Consider the following 20,070-nt stretch of genomic DNA (forward strand, 5'->3'; position numbering starts at 1 on the left):
AGAGGATGTTTCCTCACATGAGAGAGGCTAGAACTAGGGGAAAGAGTTTAAAAATAAGGGGTGTCCCATTAAAAGGGGAGTTGAGGAGGAATTTCCTCTCGGGGTTGTTAATCTTTGGAATTTTCTACTCCAGAGAGCAATGGAGGCTGGGTCATTGAATATATTCAAGGCTGAGTTAGACAGACTTTTGATCAACAGGGGAGTCAAGTGTTATGGGGGACATGAAGGAAAGTGGATTTAAGGCCACATCAGCTCAACCATGATCTTATTGAATGATGGAGCAGTCTCAATGGGTCGAATGGCCTACTCCTGCTCCTATTTCTTATGTGTTTTTGTTTAATTTACCATGATATTTTTACATAGGAAATAAAAGATTATTTTTTTACTTCACTGTTTTTCAACAGTGAAGAACACTGACCATTATAAAAAGCCAACATTCTGTAAAATGTCATCAATGCAAGGAGATCCACAGGGGCAGATTCTAGGAGAAACAGCATATCAAGACTGCTCCAACAATCCCAGCAGGCAGGTAGTCAGAAATGACCATGGAGGTGGGCGTGGTGTCGCACTTTGTTACAATCCCTGTGAAGACCTTTAACATTTAAAAAGAAATTTGAACTTTCAGTTGATAGTTGGAAGAATGACATGCCAAGATTTCACATTTTAAAATTTTTCCTATAACAAATGACTAAAAAACATTACTGATTAAACACTATTTGCTGTATCTCCATTTCACCTAGTAGCAACTGCTAATGATTGTGTCCAGGTACTTTCCTCATTTTTTATAGGGTTTTTTAAAATCCACGACCAACAGTAAAGCCTGTTCCAATGGTTCATCTTCCGTCTGGCTATGCCAAAACAAATCTCCAGGAATCTGTAGAAGGTTGCAGGATCTGTCTCTTCAGTTAGAGAATGTTTCGCTCCCACATTTGGCTGTGGTAGTTTGCAAAGCCAAGCAGCCTTTTTCTTTGCAGACCACATAGAACCTCTGCTGCCTGACTATGATAATCATGGATTTGTAGGTAAGCCTGCAACCTGATCTCAAAAATGGGTTCCTCTGCTCTAGTCCCCATGGCAATGTGAAACACATTAATCTTGCATCCAAGTGGAAATACAGATTAGTTATCTTTGATCCCAAGTACCTTTCATCTTAGAAGTAAACGGACAGTCTACAGCACACTGTTTACAACCCGATACCTATAACAACATCATTCTGGGACTTTGGGATCTTCTCATGGTAAATTCAGAGACTGCTGTCATTGTCTCCAAGCATAAATACTTTGCACCTTCTTCTCAGTAAAATAATCTAATCCCTCCTTTCATCTCTAATAATCAAACCCCCCAGGCTCTTTTCAGGCAAACTTCAGAACAGGTCACATGAACCCCTTCATTTTGCCAAAATTTAAAGCTCCAGTCCCAAAATATAATAATCTCATAAACTTCACAATTGTAACACCCTGATCTGCTGTTTTTGGCCAACAATATCCAGATTAACAAGAGATCAGCAATTCAGTTCACTAAGTGGATAACCTGCAGACTGCAGCACAATGGAGTAATGTCACTCTGAAAATGCTTTAAACCATTCAGCATGATATCAAATCTAACACTGAGGCCTGGAGGAATTAGTTGCTTTCTCCTGTCTCAAAGTGTGTGGAGAGAGAAGGTTGAATGAATGGTCATCAGGCAACCACTCCTGATTTATAAGGCCGATATAGCTCTGTGTTTTTCAAGTGTAAACACTTAATGCTGTGGAAAACCTTGACAAGAACTATACTGGTCTCTTCTATCAATGATGCTAAGCTCATTGGACCTTTGTGCCCATTCCATGATCCTGGTGTTGGAGTAAGTTCCCTCATGTTTCTCTGCATTCCTCATTTCAGACATGACGGCATCCAACAATCTTCTGAAGAATCAGCAGTGGGTAGGCTTTGGGTTGATTCTGAAGAAAGCAAAGCAAGATTTATGTACCCAAGGTCTTAGACCCAGCATCATCTCGAGAGGTACAAAATGCTGGGGTACAATGCACATTGTGTGCTTATTCACAATACTCCACTGAAGGACAAATGAAAGTGGAGTGTGAATTTTACAGGATCAATACTGCTGTGCATGCACTCACTTGACAGAAGTGGAGTTGTGCCCAGAGAATCAAGACAATCCGTTCACAAATTCCTGATTCATCCATTCCCAATTCCCTGATGATATAAAAATTAATCACCAGAAGTCAGAAAATGACATGAGACAGGTACACTGACTACACCCCCTCCCCCGCTCCGTCAATAGTGAGAGAAGGAGAAGGCAGGGAGCAGGGGCAACAGAAGCAAGGAGATGGGTTAGGTGGATGGAATGAAAGCATGTTCAAAGAGTGAGAGACCAAGTCAGCTGAGGGAGGGAGTTCGACAGGACAGAGACATGGACCTCAGGGGATGAGTGTCCATGGCAGAGTGAGAGGAGCAGTGAGCTGAGCATGGAAGGGCACAAGTGGAGTTGCACAACTGGATGGGATCACAAAGAGAGGGAGGGGACAAGGAATTGAAGTTGAAGGTGAGCAGCTTGACATCTTTAACCAATCTCTTTTTTGAAATTCTCTTAACATTTTTGTCCAGATAATTTGACTGTGACTTACCGAAGACACTTTTAATCCTATCAATCCTTTCATACAAATTCCTTCTCACTGAAGTCTTCCCTTAAGCACCAATTGTCTCTTAGCATGCTTTTAGACATTGTTTGATATCAGCTAATGGTAGCAGAGCCTAATGGAGGGAGTCTGGCCCACATCCACTTGCTAGCTGTGAACAATTAATTTGCAGCTCTCCCCCATATAACTCAGCCGTGCAGTAAGTGATTATGTGCAAAAGCGTTGAACATAATGCCAAGGATGTGTTTACACCTCAGCATTGTGAGTTATGCCCTCCAAGTGAGAAGGCCCAGCATGCAGCCAGCACGCACAGTCAGACGACTGTGGGAGTGCCGCCTGTGGTTTTCTCATTGGCTGTGCTGTAAGTTCTTGGAAGATTTGCCTAATAATTTCAACCTGTTTCTTCCACTGTTTGGCTTCAGAAGAGCTGCAGGCTGGTACAAGCCATGTGAAGTGTTACTCTACTGCGTTTGCTCCATCAACTGTGGAGTTTGGAAATGCCAGAGGGGGCAAATACTAGGCAGCCACTGGCAGAGTGACCTTAACAACTGCAACAGGGCCCATTGGCACATCTCAGAGTTTGGAATTCCCATTTTTCATCCCAGTTTTATTTCATGTCAGGAATACAAGGTTTCTACAAAAGTGAAACAGATAAAGGGACGAATGTGATTGTCACAATAAATTTTCATCTTTCAAAGGTGCTCTTGCAATGCAATGCTGACTGTAATGTCCAATCTGCAGTCGTGGGGCTGCATTAAAATACATACTGGTTATGGATAGAGAAAGAGCCATTAACTGGCAAATATATTGTGGTGCCATTCAAGACCTCTCGTCTCCTGCGATAATATTCCACAGCAGACAGTAATATAAATCTGTAGATGTTACATGATTCCAGAGTTTATAGTTGCAAAAACCAATTGCCCACATTGACTAACTAATGAAGGGAGTCAGACTTTAAACGTTGCTTGTTGTTGGATTTATTGATTGAGTGCATAAAGAGGTGTTGGTACTGTCTGTGTGATTCTTCTACAACTATCAGATTTTGCACACTCCTTTGAGTACTCTGTCTGCACCTTTCTCGCACTTCTGCATTAAGTCTGGAAAACTCCTTGGTCTCATTATGTAACAGCCAGGGTCAGAAATATCAAATTTGTCGATTGCAATGCATCGTTTCACAACCCTATTGGGCTAGAGAGGGGGCTTGCTACACCCCGATCAAGTCTGCCTATCAGTGCTAACCAGAGGCAGGGACCACATCCTCAATCGTACACTAGCTCTCTTCACACACTTGTACCCATCTATTGAGGGGGAAGATGCCACTGTCAAGGTGGCAACTGCCATGAGGGCTGTAGGGTGGCTCAGCTGGGTACAGCCTGGCTGGCATGGCCACAAAGCCAGTAATCCCACCCAGGAATGTCATACAAATGCCCCTCAAAGTATCTTGGCTCTGGAGAAGGTCACAGTCAAAGGCGGAACTGCAATCAAGATCCTGAACCACAAAACCTCATGACCTTTAAGAGCTTCTCCAACATCAGAGGTCCTTCTGTTAGGTCTGTGGTTCCTGTAAATTAGAAATGATCACATTTTAGACTCAAAACGCTGGAGCTTCAAGTGTATTTCTTTCAGCTCTCCATGTGGCCGGTGGGCTGATAGACTGGTACATTATTACTCAGCACATGACTACAGTGCAACAGGAAAATGTGGCACCCCAGGATATATATTCACATAACAATTAATTCCTGGATTGTTACAATAACCTAACAAGCTTCATGATCGGATTATTCAAAACTGGCAGTGGCATAGAGAAGCTGAAGAATTTGGTTTAACGACCTCAAACCACCTCTCCTCAAAATGTCCTCAGCATACAGGCCACTCCCTGTGAAACAGCAGAGAGTTCTTTGTTGGGTTCAAAAAGGTATTTCAGGAAATACTTCTGCCATTTGAGGGAGAGAGATCAGAGGGGTGCACAGGAGCACCCATGATTACACATCATAGAAGCCCTGAACTGTCACATTTCTCTCTGCAAGTTTTAAAGGACTTGCATTTATATAGCTCCTTAAATAACCTCAGGACATCCCAAAGTACTTTACAGTCAATGAAGTACTTTTGAAATGTAGGCATGTAGGAAACACAGCAGCCAATCAGCCCACAGCAAGCTCCCACGCGCAGCAATGTGAGAATGACCAGATAATCTGTTTCTCAGATATTGGCTGAGGGATATATATTGGCGGAGACACCAGGAGAATTCCTTTGCTCATCTTCGAAATAGGGACATGTGATCTTTCATGTCCAACTTAGAGAGGAGATGGGGCCACCAGAGGCTTTGCAGTTTCATGAGAATCCTTTGTTTCCAAAAGACCCTCACTCCAAGTAAAGTATCAGCTCAACAAAGAAGACACCAGGTCTGCACCAACATAGAGACTGAGTTATAAATTCAATTTTATAATTACAGCTTGAACTTCAGCTGTACATAATCCTTGCGTGTGATTGTGTGAGTGAGATGAGTGAAACGTTGTGTTCAAACATCTGGGGCAAGTGTGTGATTAAGAATAAAGAATGTTATTTATTAAGATCACCAGAAAGCCTGCTGCTGGAATTTATTTTGAACTAAGAAGAATCACTCTGAGGGTACAGAAATATACCCTCCTTACACACAAATGTCCTCATTAGGGACTGGAAGGGAGCACACAAATCCTGTCTGAGCAGCACATTTAGTTAACAACAGCACTGCCCTTTCAATACTTGATCCTGGATCAAACTGATTGGGTGAAAGATTCTCACTTTCTTTTCTCTGTTAGCTGCTCAGGTACATAGGTAAATCAATGAAGACAAACTCAGCTCAGCTTCTATCGAGGGTGAATCTGGTGTATATTAATCTATAACTTGGCATCAATCAGCAATAAATTAGCAGATAGGCCCACATCAACAGGGACACAGGAAAACTCATGGATGTAGTGGTGTTTACTGCCTTGAAGCTGGGTTAATGTGCACTGTTGGTTGCATTAATCTGTATCTTTACCTGACTTGAGAGTGCTGGAGGCTGTCACTGGAATGTGAGTAAATGGAGAATTTTCTTTGAAGAAAAGAAGACTGAGAGAATGCATAAAAAACATCCTTCAAAAACATGCCATTCTCAGCATTGATAAATCTCCCTATGCTTCACAAAAGTGATAGAAATTTAAATAATTGCCACTCCTTTGCTTTAAGTATGTTTTGAAAGCACGGAATAAGACATAGCCAATTTCACTGGCTCTTCCAAAGGTAATGTACAAGGTAGTCTTTAACAGCCCAAGATGGTGTTTAACCCTCTTACATTCTGGTGTACATTTTATATCTCAAAGTTATGCAGAGATGACACTAGTTTCTATTTGTGTAACAGATTTTATTCATGGTGCTTTAAAATGTCTACTCCATGCAAGAAGCTCTGGCTTCCAGCTCTCCAGCAACTTCTACAGTTTATTTTCTTATCTCTGAGTCCACATGCAAGCTGAACCAATCAAACACAGTGAACATCAATAGTAAACAGACTCACAATCAAATACAGACCAATTGAACATGACACATAATCCATTGAATATTCTTGTATATTCAACTATCCTTTTTCACAATTTAATCCGAACTATACTCCCCAGCCCCATTCTCCAACATGATGGAATTCTTCGTCACCTCAGTCTATTTCTATCATTTTGCTTTTATTTATTCGTTCATGTCGTGTGGGCACCACTGGTTAGGCCAGCATTTATTGCCCATCCCTAATTGCCCTTGAGAAGGTGGTGGTGAGCTGCCTTCTTGAACCGCTGCAGTCCATGTGCTGTGGGTACACCCACAGTACTGTTTGGGAGAGAGTTCAAGGATTTTGACCCAGCAACAGTGAAAGAACGGCGATATATTTCCAAGTCAGGATGGTGAGTGGCTCGGAGGGGAACTTTCAGGTGGTGGTGTTCCCATGTGTCTGCTGCCCTTGTCCTTCTAAATGGTGGAGATCACTGGTTTGGAAGGTGCTGTCTAAGGAGCCTTGGTGAGTTCTTGGCAGTACATCTTGTAGATAATACACGCTGCTGCCTCTGTGTGTCGGTGTTGGAGGGAGTGAATGTTGAAAGTGGTGGAAGGGGTGCAAAGCAAGTGGGCTGCTTTGTCCTGGACGGTGTCAAGCTTCTTGAGTGTTGTTGGAGCTCCACTTATCCAGGCAAGTGGGGAGTATCCCATCACACTCCTGATTTGTGCCTTGTAGATGGTGGACAAGCCTTGGGGAGTCAGGAGGTGAGTTACTCTCTGCAGAATTCCCAGCCTCTGACCTACTCCTGCAGCCACAGTATTTATATGGCTAGTCCAGTTCAGTTTCTGGTCAATGGTTACCCCCAGGATGTTTAATGTCAAGGTTAGTTGGTTGAATTCTCTCTTGTTAGAAAAGTTTGTAATCTGGCACACGTGTGGCATGTATGTTACTTGCTACTTATCATCACAAACCTGAGTGTTGTCCGGAACTTGCAGCATATGGACACAGACTGCTTCAGTATCTGATGATTAATCTCCAACAACCACAGCCAACTTCTTTTGTGCTAGGTATGACTCCAACCAGTGGAGAGTTTTCCCCCTGATTCCCATTGACGCCAGTTTTGCTCAGGCTCCTTGATGCCACACTCGGCCAAATGCTGCCTTGAAGGGCAGTCACTCTCACCTCACCTCTTTTGTCAATGTTTGGACCAAGACTGTAATGAAGTCAGGAGCTTAGTGGACCTGACGGAACCCAAACTGAGCGTCAGTGAGAAGGTTATTTCTGAGTAAGTGCCACTTCATAGAGCTTTGCTGATGATGGAGAGTAGACTGATGGGATGGTAATTGGCTGGGTTATGTTTGTCCTGCACTTTTGTATATATTTAGGCAATTTTCCACATTGTTAGGAAGATGTGAATGTTGTAGCTGTACTGGAAAAGCTTGGCTAGGGGCATGGCAAGTCCTGGAGCATAAGTCTTCAATACTATTGCCAGGATATTGTCAGGGCCCACAACCTTTGCAGTATTCAATACCTTCAGCCGTTTCTTGATGTCATGTGAAGTGAATCAAACTGGATGAAGACTGGCATCTGTGATGCTGGGGCCTTTGAAGGAGCTGGAGATGGATCATCCACTCAGCACATCTGGATGAAGATCGTAGCAAATGCTTCAACCTTATCTTTTACACTGATGCACATCATTGAGGAGGGGGATATTCGTGGAGCCTCCTCCTCCAGTGAGTTGTTAAATTGTCCACCATCATTCACAACTGAATGTGACAGGACTGCAGAGCTTAGATCTGCTCTGTTGGTTATGGAATTGCTTAGCTCTGTCTACCACTTGCTGCTTATGCTATTTGGCACGCAAGTAGTCTAGTGTTGTATCTTCACCAGGTTGACACCTCATTTTTAGGTATGCCTGGTGCTGCTCCTGGTATGCCCCCCACCCCCACATTCTTCATTGAACCATTCAGTTAATTCATTTTAATTTCATTATAACCTCTATTCTCACTCTCCTGGCTACTTTGTTCCGTTTTGATTGATTTAGTCCTTCTGATCTGGTTGGAAGTATATTTCATTTTTGCATCACCCATGGAGAAAAATTGTTTCCAATTTCTAGTCTGTTCATTTTAACCTGATGTCCTCCATCTCTGTGCTCACTCCGGGTTATGGGCCTAGAAATTCCATTGCGCTGTGCCCATATTTCTGGTATAAAGTGGGCACCTGAGTGTCCATTCTGGTGTAGAATGAAGATGCAAACAGCCTGCCATACTGAAACAGGCAGACATGCAGTGCATGTGCTGCAGGGATTCAGAAGGCTTGCTACATATTTACATTCAGGTCCTGTGGTTGCTGTAGGACCTTTTTGTAATATTGGTCTGTCCCAGTGGCTGATCCATTGTGTTATAAATTGGCCCAGCAAATCTTGGCACCATCAGTCAGCAAGAACCTTGCATAGTGCTAAATAAAGCATTGCTTCACTCCACACGGGCTAATGGCTGCTTTGTCATTTAAGGGTATTGACCAGCTTCTGGGCTGCTTTCTTGTTTCCTCATTTTTTTCTTTCCACAATTAAATTCTAACTTATAGGAATGCCCCCTTTGTCAGGAATCAGCTGCTTTTGTCAGTTTTGCAAATGGCTTAATTCCAGTCATTGGCGATTGGGTCAGGCTACCTTTTGGGGTTGGAGGAGGAGGGAGATAAGAGAGGGGCAGGGGAGGAGGTTCAGAAGGCCTGACCAACTGCAAGTCTTCAGGGAACATTTCTCATTCGTCAACTTCTCCGAGGGGGCAACACGTAAGGTTTCAATGTTTCACCGAAAAGGTTATTAGTGAGGCAGGTCACCTGCTGCAGCTACAACTTGACCCTTGCATTAGCAAATGTACCGCACTGTCTGTCACCATGGTTCTTAACGTTTACACAATGGGGTCAGTACTACATTGCAGTTTACAGACTACCGCTGCATGAAGAAGCCACTGAAGATTTTTACACCAGGAGAAACATTAACAGCTCCTTATTTAAGGGCAGAGTGATGCAGGATGGGACTGATCACATGGAAGTGAAGTGCATTGCATTCCATGCTCCCCGTTACGATATTGGGATCTTTCTCAACAGAAAGTAAATGCGCTCACTGAACGTTTGGTGATCATGAGCAGCACCAGGTCTGTGCCCAGTTTCCTGGCTACACCCACTCATCCTTGTGTTGGATTGGATTGGACTTGTTTTGGATCTGGACTGAGCAGAACTGAGGAATTAATTTGATTTTGATTTGAAATTGATTGCATTAGAGTTGATTTGCTTGTACTGGACTGGTCTAGTAGATTAGATTAGGTTGGATTCATTTTGATTCCTCCTAAACTGCACTGGTGGATTAGTTTAGAATAGATTGGATTGAAACACATATATGGGATTTGGACGGAACTGGTTTGCTCGATATGTTTGGAATAGATTAGGTCAGGTTCTACTGGATTGGGCTGGATGTGATTTCATTTGGCTTGAATCAGACCGATTGAGATTTGAATGGATTGGGCTGGGTCTGATTAGTTTCAATTGACTTTGTCTGAATTTGGACAGAACTGCATTTATTTCAATTTCATTAGATTTGATTTGATTGTTAATAGATTGTACTTAGACTGGCCTGGGAAATTGGATGAGATTGCAATGGATTAGATTAGATTGGATTTGAGCTGGATTCTGGGATTGATTTGGAGTAGATTGGATTGGACGAAAATGGATCTGATTTAATTGGTGTGGATTGGATTGGATTTATATTGATTGGCTCTAGGGCTGGTAGATTTGATTGGTTCAGTCCAGATTTGTGCAGAACTTGATTGAATGTTTTGATTGAACAGAACTGAATTGGAATTGATGGCAACGGAAGTAGACTAGATGTTTTGATTGGATAGGTTTAAGTTGAATTGGATTGGATTTATCTTGCACTGGTCTGGATGGGGTGGAGGAATTTTATTAGACTTCATTGATTTTGATTTGACTTCTTTCAGTTAGATTGCGATCAATTTAATTTGCTGTGAACTGAACTAATGGAATGGATTGGATTTTGTTCATACTGGATTAAAGTGGTGAATTGGAATGGATTGGTGGATTTGACTGGATTCACTTCAGATTGGTTTTCACTGGATTGTTCATGTTAATAGGATTAGATTTGTTTACTTGGTGTGGTTGCATTTTATTCTACTGTATTGAACGTGAATTGATAGGATTTGTAATGGACTCGGCTGATGAATTGGATTATAACTAATTAGTTGGGAATGAGCTAGAATATATTCAATGGGAAAGGACTGGATCGGCTGTTCTTTGATTGGGCTGGACAATTTGATTTGATTGGCTTGCTTTAGATTGGATTTGACTTGGACGAGAGGGGATTGGTGAATTAGTTTGGGTTGAATTAGATTGGGTTGGAACATGTATGATTGGGATGGAGAGGATAGGATAGGATTCGATTGGTTTAAATTGAATTGGATTGGATTTGTTCTTTTTAAACAGGATGGAATTGTAGTTATATTACTGGATATCACTCCACGTCATATCAAAAAACAGCTGAAGGCACTGGATGCCACAAAGGCTCTGGGCCTTGACAACATCCTGGCTGTATTACTGACTTGTGCTTCAAAACTAGTCAAACCCCTAGCCAAGCTGTTCCAGTACAGCTGCAGCACTAGCATCTAACTGCCCATAGATTTCCAGGGTTTTGAACCAGTGACAGTGAAGGAACGGTGATATAATTCCAAGTCAGGGTGGTGAGTGGCTTGAGGGGAGTTTCCAGGTGTTTGTGTTCCCATGTGTCTGCTTCCCTTGTCCTTCAGATGGTGGTGGCCGCAGGTTTGGAAGGTGCTGTTGAAGGAACTTTGGTGAATTACTGCATCTTGAATGATGGTACACACAGTTGCCATTGTTTGGTGGTGGAGGAACTGAATATTGAAGGTAATGGATGGGTTGCCAATCAAATGGGCTGCCTTGTCCTGGGCGTTGTCAAGCTTCTTGAGTGTAGTGGGAGCTGCACTCATCCAGGCAAGTGGGAGTATTCCATCACACTCCTGACTTGTGCCTTGTAGATGGTGGACAGGCTTTGGGGGGTCAGGAGGTAAGTGACTCATTGCAGGATTCCTAGCCTTTGACCTCCTCTTGTAGCCACAGTATTTATATGGCTAGTCCAGTTTAGTTTCTGATCAACAGTAACATCCCCAGGATGTTGATATGAGTCATTCAGTGATGGTAATGTCATTGAATGTCAAGGGAAATGGTTAGATTCTCTCTTGTTGGAGATAGTCATTGCCTGACACTTGTGTGGTGTGAATGTTACTTGCCACTAGTCAGCCCAAGCCTGGATATTGTCCAGGTCTTGCTGCGTTTGGACATGGACTGCTTCAGTATCTGAGGAGTCACGAATGGTGCTGAACATTGTGCAATCATCAACGAACATCCCCGCTTCTGACCTTATGTTGGAAGGAAGGTCATTGAAGAAGCAGCTGGAGATGGTTGAAACGAGGACACTACCCTGAGGAACTCCTGTAGTGATGTCCTGGAGCTGAGATGATTGACCTCCAACAACCACAACCATCTTCCTTTGTGCTAGGTATGACTCCAACCAGTGGAGAGCTTCCCCCATGATTCCTATTGACTCCAGTTTTGTTAGGGCTCCTTGATGCCACACTCGGTCAAATGCTGCCTTGATGTCAAGGGCAGTCATTCTCACCTCACCTCTTGTCCATGTTTGAATCAAGGCTGTAATGAGGCCAGGAGCTGAGTAGCTCTGTTTGAATCCAAGCTGAGTGACAGTGAGCAGGTTATTGCTAAGCAAGTACCGCTTGATAGCACTGTAGATGACCCCTTCCATTACTTTATTGATGATCGAGAGTCAGTAATTGGCTGAGTTGGATTTGTTCTACTTTTTGTGTACAGGACATACTTGGCAATTTTCCACATTGCTGGGTAGATGTTGTAGCTGTACTGCGACAGCTTGGCTAGGGACATGGCTAGTTCTGGAGCACAAGTCTTCAGTACTATTGCCAGAATATTATCAGAATATTACCATAAAGCCTTTGCAGTAACCAGTGCCTTTAACCATTTCTTGATATCACATGGATGAATCAAATTGGCTGAAGACTTGCATCTGTGATGCTGGGGACTTCCGGAGGAGGCCGAGATGGATCATCCACTCGGCACTTCTGGCTGGAGGTGCTTGCAAATGCTTCAGCCTTATCTTTTTGCACTGATGTGCTGGGTTCCCCTATCATTGAGGATGGGGATATTTGTGGAGCCTCCTCCAGTGAGTTGTTTAATTGTCCACCACCATTCACAACTGGATGTAACAGGACTGCTGAGATTAGATCTGATCTGTTGGTTGTAAGATCACTTAACTCTGTCTTCTGCATAACAAAAATAAAAATAACAGTTAACTGTGTTCCTCTCCGCAGATGCTGCCAGACCTGCTGAGTTTTTCCAGGTATTTTTTTTTTTGGATTTCCAGCATCCGCAGTTTTTTGCTTCTGTCTTTTGCATGCTGTTTCTGCTGTTTGGCATGCGATAATCCTGTCTTGTAGCTTCCCAGGTTGACACCTCACTTTTAGGTATGTCTGGTGCTGCTCCTGACATGCCCTCCTGCATTGTTCATTGAACTAGGGCTGATCCCCTGGCTTGATGGTAATGGTAGAGTGGGGTATATGCTGGGCCATGAGGTTACAGATTGTGTTTGAGTACAATTCTGCTGCTGCTGATGGCCCTCAGCACCTCATGATGCCCAGTCGTGAGTTGCCAGAACTGTAATATTACCAGACTCATAGCTTTGAAATGGAGCCAAAGAGAGGGCCATGTGTTCTTTCATGTTTTCACACCCCTAACTCTGATCCCTTTAAGTAAACCTGGATCATCCTTTGAATTGTAATTATCTTAGGATTGTTCACTAGTTTCTCAAAGCAGGTGCTTTCATTTATCTTACATTGAAAAATTCAATTCCCAAAACTAACTTTTAGAGCTCTATGAAACATATGAATCATGAAATTAGATATTCATGACAAGATTCCTCCATTCTTTCACTCTCCAAAAATTATCCCTCAGACTCCCATAAACTGCCTGTCTCAGTCACTTTCCATGTTAACCAAACTGCCTTTAGGTAAAGATCTGAGTCTGACTTTCTCATTATTCCAAATTTTAACCTTGCCCTTTTCCACACGTTGTTCATCAACAACTTGCATTAATATAATGTTTTTAATGTTGTAAAAGAGGACCAGAAAAAGACGCAGTTTAACCCCAAGCGACATAAGTAGATAGCAGGACCAATGACCAAAAGCTTTACTTTAGAGGTAGGGGTCAGGGCGCCCAACTGGATTTTCCTGGACCGCCCAGTAATTTGGGCTCCCATCCCACATCCCGGGTCAGGCCTTCCCGGACTGGGTTTTGTCCTGGATTTCTTCTATCCCAGATTTCTACTGCAGGCGTTGTTCCTGCAAGCGTTAAGCGTATCAAGGTTGATGGTGTCTGCTTGGGACAATCCTGCGGTTGTTGAGGGATATGGTCTGAGCCGGCAGCATCAGAACTGGAGCCGATCATGGGGCTGCGGGCCGCGCCCCTTCTCCCATCTCCCCCCTCGCCCACCCTCTGCTGCCAACATCTCAACAGCAATGCCCCCACCCCCCATCCTGACCACCCCCACTCTAAGGGCACGCCTGCCTAGAGTTTGAGAGTGGATTGATGGACCTGATAGAGAGGCCGGAAGGTGTGTGGAGGAAATTCCAGAGCTTAGGGGCAAGGCAACTGATGTCACAGCCATCAGTGGTGAAAATGGGGGCTCCACTAGTGGCAGAATTGGAAGAACACAGACCTCAGAGGGTTGCGGAGCTGGAGAATTGAACAGCAACGTAGCTACTATGAGCAGTAAATTCCTAGGAACATGGATTGAGCTACTGTTCAGGGAAATATTACTTCAGAATGGATCAACAAATTACTTCAGAAATCTAGCCATTAAAAAAAACAATGTGAGAAAAATAATTTAGAGCTTGATAGAAAGAGAGCTTATAGGCTGTAAAGCAAATGGAATAACCAATGGAATAGGTGAACATATTCATAAGCATTGCCAAAAGGAAAGGGAAATTGCTCATTTGGTTGGTCCTCAATGACCTCAGCAGGGCTATTAATAGAGAAGATTTCCAACTCTGAACTTATGAGGAATGTAAGAGAGTGTTTGCTGATACAAATTATTTTGACAAGTTAAATCGGCTGTTACAGTAATACTCCTTTTGGGAAATACAGAGCCTTAGGGCTTCAGTTCCACAAATATATAACCAATTCATCCATACTGACTGCATTATTGTGAAGGGCCTTCTGAATTTTGCACTGATTGGATGCTGTGGATGAGTTCGACAAGCCAATCGGTACTTTTAACCATCGAGTACAGCTGGTTACACAGACTAATAAAGGCTTTTAGATGACCATGTGTTGAAATGATCTGACCCTTTGTACTATAAGAAATAAGAGGAGTAGGCCATTTGGCCCTTCGAAACCCCCTCTGTACCCTTCAATAAGATCATGGCTGATCTTCTGCCTCAACTCCATTTCCCTGCCTGCTCCCAATATCCCTGGATTCCCTGAGAAACCAAAATCTGTCAATCTCAGCCATTAATATATTCAACGAAGGAGCATCCACAACCCTCTAGGGTAGAGAATTCCAAAGAGACACAACCACCACCACCTCCCCACCACCTCCCCCCCCACCCCCACCACCACCACAAAACAAGCAAAGAAATTTCTTCTCATCTCAGTCTAAATGGACGCCCCTTTATCCTGAGACCATTGGCCATAGTAGAGATCATAGTGCTTATGTAACTGGGAACATGGGGGCTGATTTCAGAGTGCAAAGCCAGGGGAGAGTTATGGGTAGTTAATGCCAGTCACCTGTAGTCCTGATAGGAGTCTCACTGACATTTTGAGCACCTGGTCTCATTAACAAATCCTCAGTGGGGTACAGCTGGAATTCTAGCTCCCCCAGGCAACCAGTTGGGCCCAGTGCTGGGTGTTGCTCGGGGTGGCAGGGGGTGCAGTGGGGCATGTTCCTGGGACTGTGAGGGGCCTGGTGCAGTATTCACTCAGATCATTCAGGCTCCTGGCCCCACTAAAATTGTCTCCCTGGTGTGGTTTGCCTGAACTAGAAGCTGAAATTGTTCAGAACCTGCACCACACGCACACTCCATCCAAAGTGGCAGTTGGGGTCTTCTATAAGCCTGGTAAAGAAAAAAAATAAAGAAAGGCTCACATTTAAATAGTACCTTCCACATCCTCAGGATGGCCCAGATGCTTCTGGGCCAATGAAATGCTCTTGTAGTGTTACTCACTGTTGTAAAATGACCAAATGCTTTGTAAAGGCATGTGTTCTGCTGCAGAGGGTCCATTACTGGACAGGTCACTTTGTCTGTAGTATTGTGAGGGTTAATGTCCCTAGCAATACAATGGGCAGGTGATATAACCCACCCCTCCCAGTCCTCACTACCTCAATCGGCAGGTTCCACCCTTTCATATTCTTAAACTAGCTCCAAGCTTACTCTCCTAGCATTTAAGAGGTTGGTGAGTTCATTAAATATAGCCAATGCTTGCCAGTCAACCAAACTTACTTCACTCTCTTTTGATGCACAACAAAACTTCACCAGCGTGGTGTCTGCCAAGCCTGAAGTGAGGGTATAAAGAGATTTATTTTTACTGATTTGCTCTAGGATAATCATCATGCTAATATAGGCACAATCTGTAAGGAAACCCAATATTACAGATCCCGAGGTTTTACTCAATGGAGTGGCCAGATGTGCTTCTTACAGGAAGAGATTAAACACTACAATTCAGAATTGATTGTGGCCATCTGAGCATCTTTATTTTCATGCAACTATCAGATTAAAGGGGAACTTTTTCAATCACAGACATTTAATTAAAAAGAGAGGGTATAAAACAGCTGGCTTTTCAATGTGGGATTGGAACACAGACAGGCCTTGTCAAATGGAATCCAAAAATATCCCAGGACCTCTGTTTCTTGGCCGATTTGTAGATCTTGTGCTATTTTAATTGCTTGCTTCGTCTCTGTCTCTATGTGTGCTGATGCTATGTAGCATGTTAACATCAGGTTTTGTAGACGAGGGTGGGATCTTCCCACTCCTGTGGAGGTGGGTTTGAAACTTGCAGGTTTGCATGTTAGCTCAGTGGGGCTGATGCTCTTCCACCTATGGGTGATCATGAGATGGGTGAACAGCAGAAGCAGCTGGCCATGTGGCAGCAGCAGGTATAGCCGATAATATAGCAGTTAGTGGAGCGGGGATCTTCCTGGCATTGGAGCAGCCCTCCATTGCTGAGTGCTGGGCCCAGCAGTTCAATGGAGATGACCTTCCTGCAGTAGGCTGGGTGGCCACCAGAGCCGGAGGCTCCACGCCCCAGTGAAGTGGGCCACAGGCAGGACAGGTCATGACCCCCCTGTCCCCTCCCCGCCCAAACAGTTCCTCCAGAGGCATTTCCCCTCCATTTCGAGGCACCCTTCCACTTTTCCCTCCTCCTGAGCAGCATCTACCTTTCCGAGTTTGACTGTGGGCCTTCCAAAGCTGCAGGCCCTCTGAATGGGCCTCGGGAACCTGCCTGCCATTCTTGATTGGACGATGGAGACGGCCAGTGAGGAGGCTGCTTCCTAGGAGATTGAGCTGGAGTGTGCGCTGGCAGACCCGCCTCCTTGGAGCAGGTGGACAATCGCCCCATCGGCCACCACGGAGAAAATGTCCCGGTGGCGGAACAATGTCGGGAGCCATCCTGACCTGACTCCCTGGCATTTTACAGCACAAAGGCCAGCCTGTGCTGGCCTTGGGTTAAATTAACAGTCAGGCCCCAAAGAAACCATCAGAGTCCTGTCTGCATATTTAAAGAAGGACCCCATCGGCTTCTGACAGTTGCCCCTCTTGCCTGCTCAAAAAGACCGAGTTTAAGCTGCAATTCATGGTGAGGCAATGTAAGATCTCAACACCCCTCATCCTCTAATTTTCACTGGGCCGAGGGTTAAAATCATCCCTCCTGCCTTGTAAGTGGGACACTTAACACTCATGGGAGAAAAGGTATATGTACCTGGAAGAGTGTAAGATTCTGGAGGTAAAAGAAAGGACTTGCATTATTTAGTGTATTTCAGGAGCCCAGGATGTCCCAAAGCATTTGACATCCTGTAAAGGAATTTTTTGACGTGCCATCACTGTGCTGATGTGGGAACCACAGCAACCCATTTTCTGCACAGCATGATCCCACAGGCAGTGAGAGAATGACAAGATAAGCTGCTTTAGTCATGTTGGTCGTGGCGGGGGAGGGGGGGGGCGAACATTTGGCAGGACATTCGTGGGGGACTCTTCAACACTTCTTTGTAATAGTGCCACATGGGCTCTTTGACATCCAACTGAGGCCTGTTGAGACAGCTGACAGTGCAGCACGCCCTCTGTACTGCGGTGGGAATGTCAGCCTCGATTATGTGCTCAAGTCTCTGAAGTGGGGCTTGAACCCAGGACTTGGGAGCACGCTGGGCTGACAGATGTAACATTGGAAACCCAAATGGAGAAATAAATGGCAAAATAAAAGCAGAGATTTCATGAGTACTGCCTAGTATGTCCACCAGGGAAAGATACTGGACAAAAGGTCATGGCTGTTTATTACATGAGAACACAAATTCTCTCAGCTGCTTGAGTCTCTGTTTAGATCAGTTTTACTCTTGATCTTTCTTATTGTAGTTAACTTGCTAACGTCATTGGAACTTGTTACTCACTCCACAGCATCACTCACAGACACCTAGCTGGGTAAATGAATAAACTATTTCCGAAACTACAGTGATGGAATGTTCTGACATCATTGAGTTAACTTCAAACAGTGAATACTCTCCTCAGCCAATCATAGGGCGTTCCCGAAAACTAATGAAATTCAAACAGTCTGTCAAGTACCATTACAAATGAGCAAGCTTAACCAGGCTCTTTATACAATTAACATTGGTGTGTAACTGGGTTATAACTGCATTAAGAAAGACCCTGATTAAAACCAACCTAAAGCAGTTAACTGTAAGAATTCATCTTTTTCCTGTCATTCTGCGGCTGATAGAGATTTTACAAGTGGAGCTGTGGGTTGGAGAGGTCAATGTGTAATTTTCGATGCTATGATTGCTAGACACAGAATCACAGAATGATTACATCACAGAAGGAGACGATTTGGCCTGTCATGTCTGCTGGCTTTCCAAATGAGCTATTCACCTAGTGCCACCTTCTTCCCATAACCCGTTCTTCCTTTTCAGATAACTAGTCTAATTCCCTCTCAAATGCCTCAATTGAACCTGCCTCCACCACACTCTCAGGCAGTGCATTCCAGACTTTAACCACTAGTTGCGTGAAAAAGGTCTTACCTCCTGTCTCCATTGCTTCTTTAACCAATCACCTCAAATCTGTGCCCCCTCATTCTCGATCCTCCCACCAATGGGAACAGTTTCTCCCTGTCTACCCTGTCCAGGCCCCTCGTGATTCTGAACACTTCCATCAAATCTCCTCTCTTCTCTTCTCCAAGGAGAAACAGTAATAACTTCTCCAATCTATCTACATAACCAAGGGCACTCGCGGATATAGACTGAATGCAGTTGGTGTGTTTTGAACATTATTCTATATTTTTCAAGAAAAATATAACTTAGTCTTTTGACGTTTCTAAAAGTGTTGTTTGTCTGGCAGTGAAAGTTCTCTTCAAATATTTGTTCCTGCACCCACGTGCTTGTAAATGTTATTAAACACTACTTATTTTTCCCCTCTTAAGCCACAGAGTCAAACAGTGTGGCTTGCACAGTGGTATTTATACTATCGATTTAATGCTTACATATGAGGTATTGGCCCTTTAGCTAATATAAAGGTCAGGGATTTATTATTTACATGCTTTCCCCCTGCTGCGCAGGTTAAAGTGCAGGTCAGGGACTTCATATTTACACACATAGCGCTGCTACGTTGGTTAAAGCACAGGTCAGGGAGCTAATGACCCTGATTTTGCATTAGTAATGACTGCAAAACCATCAGCATTTGCGTCATTGCTCCACTGAACTTACAGCAACTTCTGGAGTCTGTCTGGTGCAGGCCAACTTGGAAATCCAGCAGTAGCTGTCAGTGAGTCTACACTTCTCCAGAGGGTGCGCTATTGAGGCACCCCTCACCACCACCCCCTGCCACACCTTGAGAACTCCAAATGTGAGAAAGACTTCACAGGGGCAAAGAGGTGTGTCTTTGTTTTTGCTGCGTGTTCAAACTCAATGCCTGGGTCCACCTGGATCAGTAAATTGATCCAGTTACACAAACTCCATTTCAGCACAAAGGGAAGGAATGAATGTGGTTAACAACGTGTATTAAAGGAACAAAAAAAAATTGGACAACCCAGTGCAAAGCAGTTTAGAAGGCATGATCATACAGGCGTGTGCACCTAACAATTTTAATGCATTCAGTTATCCCTCAAATATCCTCTCAAGCCTTCTGCAGACAAGCAACATTGCATCCAGAGTAAGGCATGCATAAGACTGGAGAATTGTACTGCTGTGCAAAATACACAACACAAAATATTCATCCATTCGCTGCGTATCTTACAACACCTTACAAAAGGTTGCCTTTAACCACAGCACAGAGTGGAGGCTGGGCAGAGAGACGCACAGTCCCCAAACCACTCCTCTCATCAACAAGGGTACAACTGGGATGATGCACCCCTTGGCAAGGCCCACTATCCTCCTGATCTGTATCATTCTCATCACATGCTTCCCTCTGCAAATATGTTTCAATACGTGAAGTGTGGTATGTGCCATCTGCATGGCTACACAGCTAACTATATGTGTTGCTGTGTCGTGTGTTCATTCGTTATGGATGTACTTTAACTGTAGGAGTGGCCAGCTGAGGCTTCTTCACAACAAACTGTAGCACTG

The sequence above is a fragment of the Carcharodon carcharias genome, chromosome 18 (genome assembly GCF_017639515.1).
Source record: "Carcharodon carcharias isolate sCarCar2 chromosome 18, sCarCar2.pri, whole genome shotgun sequence".
Lineage (NCBI taxonomy): Eukaryota > Metazoa > Chordata > Chondrichthyes > Lamniformes > Lamnidae > Carcharodon > Carcharodon carcharias.